The following is a 5,697-nucleotide window of genomic DNA, read 5'->3' on the forward strand; positions in this document are numbered from 1 at the left end:
TTACAAGCTCAGCGTCTTAGCCACTGAGCCACCACATCCCTTTATAACACCGGTGTTGCATTCAATTTGCGTTCTGTTATTTGATTATGTTTTTGTATACAGCAGCCTTTTTTTTCCCCTATTCAATTGTTGGAAATTTTGGAGACCGCCCGGACAAGTCCCTGCAGTTTTCTTGGCAAGTTTGGTTTGCCATTGCCTCCTTCCTAGGGCTGAGAGAGAAGGGCTGGCCCAAGGTCATCCAGATGGCTTTCTGCCTAGGGTGGGACTAGAACTCATGGAAGTGAACATGTTCAGTTCATCTTCCTCCTTCTATTTTACCCACCATAACAACCCTGTGAGGTGAGTTGGGCTCTGAGCGAGTGACTGACCTAAAGTCACCCTACTGGTTTTATGCCCAAGGTGGGATCAGAACTCACCATCTCCTGGTAATTGGCCCAAAGTCAACCAACCACGGTTTATGCCTAAAGTGGGATTAGTACTACAATCTCTTGATGATTGGTCCAAAGTCATCCAGATGACTTTTATATCTAAGACAGGACTAGAACTCTCAGTCTCTTGATTTCTAGCCTGGTGTCTTAACCAATCCGAGACATTTGAAGATTTTTAAGAAGAGAGTGGACAGCCATTTGTGTGAAATGATATAAGGTCTCCTGCTCGAGGAAGGGGTTGGACTAGAGGATCTCCTAGGTCCCTTCACCTCCGTTATTCTCTGTTCTATGTTCTACATGTTGAAAACCACTTAATGGCATAATATGTGGACAGACTTCACCATAGTTACAACCGGGAAACTGGGAGTATCCTAGACCAAGTAAGTTCAAAAACTCTACAGAATTCCTGGAAGATTGGCAGTCAGACAAATCATCCGTCAACAGGCACATAGAGGTAAACAACATTTACATATAATTCAAAAGAGACAATCAGAAAGCTATAAAAAGAAAACAGAAAGGCCAGACACCTCCCCACCAGCAATCAACATCCAGATAAGCAGAGATTAATACCAAGATTAACACTCAAGTCCTACAATCAAGAGGTTAACCATACCCCTGTAGAAAGTTAGCCCCCAACCTTCCCCTAGAACAGGGGTCGGCAAACTTAAACACTCAAAGAGCCATTTGGACCCATTTCCCACAGAAAAGAAAACACCAGGAGCCACAAAGGTCCTAACCGGAAGCCCCCTGTTCAATTCTGGAGCTGACCGGAAGTTCCTAAAGTGCCTAAAATCTATCGTATTTTTCAGAGTATAAGTATACCTTTTTCCCTCAAAAAAGAGGTTGAAAATCTGGGTGCTTCTTATACACTGAATACAGCATTTTTTTGCCTACCAAACCCCTGCCCCCTTCACCAAAATGGCCATGCAAAGCCTTTAGGAGGCTTCCAGAGTGCTCCTCGGGACTGTGGAGAGCAAAAGTGAGCAAAAAATGGGCTGTTTTTTGCTCGTTTTGCCCCTCCCCCAGCCCCAGGAGCACTCTATAAGCCTCCTAAAGGCTATGCATGCCCTTTTTTTAACAAAAATGGGCCCGTTTTAGCAAAAAATTGGCTTTTTTTAATTTTTGCCCCCAGGAGCACTCTACAAGCCTCCTAGAGGCTATTCATTTGACAAAAAATGGGCCCGTTTTCGTGAAAAACGGGCCATTTTTGGGAGGTCTGCGGAGTGCAAACTTTTGTTTAATTTGCCTCTTCAAAATCTTGGTGCGTCTTATACTCTGAAAAATACAGTAAGGGACATGCAGTCACTAGAGGCAAGGGAGGCGGAGCTTCACCAGTCTCCTCAGGAAAAAGAAAGAAATTTAAATATATTTTTTAAAATAATTAAAGCCAAGATAGTTGCTACCAGATTCCAGCTCACAGTGGCTTGGTGTCTGCTTAGTGTTAACCAAAGCAGGAGGCGAGAGAACTCGGGGCCTCTTTTCCATAAGGAATTTTTCGCCTTCTAAAAGTTAAGAAAGAGTTAAAAGGCAAAGAAGTTCAGATGGAAAAGAGGCACTAATTCTCCCACCTCCTGATCTGGAAGCAGCGAATCATGTCTTCTTGAGCACGCTTACGTTGGGCGGGCTATTTCGGAGGGCGTGCTTCAGAGGAGAGAGGAGTGGGGGAGAAGGAGGAGGCTCGCACTTTGCTGCAGACCTGGGCGCTTGGCGGCTCCCGCGATGCAAAGTGCCCCGCCACCCCCGATGCTGTCGCCCACCCGGGGCTTTCCGGGCGAAGGAGGGTCCGTGGTAGCGGCAGCGACTGCTTTAAGCGCTGCCTTGTCTCGCAGCTGGGGCCGCTCCGGGCCGCCAGCCGCTGGCACGCGCTCCTGCGAGAGCCTCTGGGTAGCGCCGGGAGGCCGCAGAGAAGCTTCGCTCCGCTTCTCACTCAGCCTTCCCCCAGAGGCGATCCGGGACTTCCAGCGGCGTAGCTTGGAAAAGCAGCGGCCGCAGGCCGGGGCAGCGGATGGGCGGCGGCATCAGGGGCGGCGGGGCAGTTTGCATCGCGGGAGCCGCCAAGTGCCTTTGCTGCAGACCCGGGCGCTTGGCTGCTCCTGCGATGCAAATCCCCCCCCCCCGCCGAGGCCGACCGCTGCCCTGCTGAGCTGCTTTGCAAAAGGATGCCCAGCTGAGCCTCACCAGGTATAAACCTCACCGCACGTCACTGAATACAGTACATCTTTCTAGTCGTCCCTCGCCCCCACTCAGGCCGTTTTTCATCTTAGCTGCTCTTCCTTGAACAAGCTCCAATTTGTGAATGTCCTTCTAAAAAGAAGGCTCAGAATAGAATGCAATTTTCTAAGTGCCATCAGACCGACACAAAACTAAGTGAAATAAAAATGGTCACCTGAAGCCAAAAAAGGAAATTAACAGTAGAATCTCACTCACACAAAAAAAAACAGTTGATTCATTTGTATAGTTCAACCATTATATACATAAGATCCATCTTCAGATCAGATGTAATTCATTTTTTAAAAAAACTTTTTTTTTACTTTTGCCATTTCTCAAATATACATATGAATATTATGGTTATTAAGCTTGCTAAGTTAAAAAAATATTTGATTTCTAGTGTGTCTACGTCTGTGGACATATATTTCAACTGCCTCCTGAAGTTGTAAATGCTCCAACACTGGAAGTTTTTAAGAAGAGATTGGGTAACCTATTGTCTGAAGTGGTGTAGGGTTTCCTGCCTGAGCAGGGGGTTGGACTAGAAGACCCCCAAGATCCCTTCCAACTCTGTTATTCTATTCTATTTTGTCTGGCTTAGTTAAAAGTAAATTCTTAGTTAGTTTGCTTTTGTGATTAGGGTGCTGGGCTAGAAAAGAAGAGACTCTGAGTTGTAATCCTGTTTTAGGCATGAAAGCCGACTGGGTGACTTTGGGCCAATCACTAGGAGATGGTGAACGCTAGTTCCAGCCTTAATCATAAAAGCCAGTTGGGTGAGTTTGGCCCAATCATCAGGAGACTGTGAGTTGTAGTCCTGCAGTAGGCATGAAAACCAGCTGGTTGACTTTGGGCCAATTGCTAGGAGATGGTGAATTCTACTCCTGCAGCCAGCTGGGAGACTTTGGGCCACACACTAGGAAATGGTGAATGCTAGTTCTGCCTTAATCATTAAAAGGCAGCTGGGTGACTTCAGGCCAATCACTAGGAGACTGAGTTTTAGTTAGTGGTGGGATTGAAAAAAAATTACTACCGGTTCTGTGGGTGTGGCTTGGTGGGCATGGTGTGGCTTGGTGGGCGTGGCTTGGTGGGCATGGCCGAGGAAGGATACTGTAAAATCTCCATTCCCTCCCACTCCAGGGGAAGGTTATTGCAAAATCCCCATTCCCTCCGGATCAGCTGGAACTCAGGAGGCAGAGAATAGATATGGGCGGGGCCAGCCAGAGGTGATATTTACCGGTTCTCCAAACTACTCAAAAGTTCCACTACCAGTTCTCCAGAACTGGTCAGAACCTGCTGAATACCACCTCTGTTTTTAGTCCAGCCGTAAGCATGAAAGCTGGCTGGGTGACTTCGGGCCAATCACCAGGAGACTATGAGTTCTAGTTCCACGTCAATTTCTCTCAGCCCAACCCACCTAACAGGTCTGTTGTTGAAAAGAAAATAGGAGGACGAAGAAGTATTAAGTACATTTGCCACCTTGAGTTACCTACAAAGTAATAAAGGTGCGATTATTTTTTTAAAAAATCAAATAAATAATTGAATGTCTTTCTGAAGCTTCCAACTGAAATATTAACTTTCCAAAACCCAGGTAAAGATTTACCTAGTGGCTAAGTTAGAAGGAAAAATAGAAAAGAAGGAATGTTATAAACTGTGAGAAATAAAACCGTTTCTCAAATTGCAAGGAATTATGAAAAACCAAATAATTTGAGGGATCCGTTTGATTACTATTCTATAAAGTTCAGTGGTGGGTTTCAAAAATTGTTCGAACCTACTCTGTGGGTGTGGCCTCCTTTGTGGGAGTGGCTTGCTGCCCATGTGACCGGATGGGAGTGGCTTGCCGCCCATGTGACCGGATATGAAGATGTCGACGACACTTGTCAGAACCACCTTAAATTACCTCACACACAGCACTGGCATGCATAAGAATATGATGTAAACTTTGTTTTTTAAAAGGCATCTTTGGTTTGCGTCAAAACAACTTCAACACACGCAATGTTCTGATTGCACCACAAACGCAGTAGTCATCCTTACCTTTCACAGAGGCACTGAGTTTTATAAATAGGAGCATGATAGTGTAGAATAATCATATCCAAGGACCAGTGGTGGGTTTCAAATAATTTCAGAACCTCTTCTGTAGGTGTGGCCTGTTTTCCGGGTCCACTGGTGGAACCTCTTCTAACCGGTTCGGTAGATTTGATTTACCGGTTCTACCAAATAGGTGCGAACTGGTAGGAACCCACCTCTGATAAGGTTGAACAATATAAGGCAAAAGGAAGGCAGAATTAATTCTACAAAATTAGAGTGTGTTTTTTTTAAACCAAGGAGAAATTGTCTCCTTTTTCTGTAAGTGAAAATAACACAAAATGGGTTTTAATTCTGAGATAACTAAAGTCAAAGCTTGTCTAATCAGAAAATGTAGCTGGCTCTTTGACTATTTTAAAATAAAAATAGGGAGAAATTGAAATAGGTCCAATTCTTAATGTCTACATTAAACTTAATTTTATTTTATTGGCACATTATTATACTGTAAAGAAGTCAGCTCCTACATTATCCTGCTTTATAAATGCCAAAATTACAGACAATCCCAGTTGCACTGTAAACCTATCGGTTTCAGGTAATTTATTATTTCTATGCATTATCAGAATGAGTACTGTAGGAAGTTGAAACCCACCCTTCTCCTAGAAATGAAATATTTTAGGAAATATTAAAAGGGCAGAATATTTCCCCCTAAAAGGGTAGCAGAAACTCAGCCCTCCACCTTTGTCAATGGGCCATTAAGGCCTGAGCCAGTCTATTCTACATAGCAAAGATCTGCCTCCTTCCGGCAGAGCCATAATAGGAATCCCAAAGCCCTTTCATTACATCATCACCCAGCAACAGCTCAACCAAGCTTGGGACTCAAAAGACAGACAGCCTATAAAGTTAGCTAAGACCCCCGCCCCCTGGGAGTCTGACCACCAATCAGAATACATTTCTTACACAGGAACAGGAAGCTCCGAAGCAGCACTCAACTGGGGATAAAACTCAGGCTCTCTCACCATCTCTTCCCTTTTTTCTTCAAGAT

Source organism: Thamnophis elegans, chromosome 5 (assembly GCF_009769535.1).
Source record: "Thamnophis elegans isolate rThaEle1 chromosome 5, rThaEle1.pri, whole genome shotgun sequence".
In the NCBI taxonomy this organism is placed as follows: domain Eukaryota; kingdom Metazoa; phylum Chordata; class Lepidosauria; order Squamata; family Colubridae; genus Thamnophis; species Thamnophis elegans.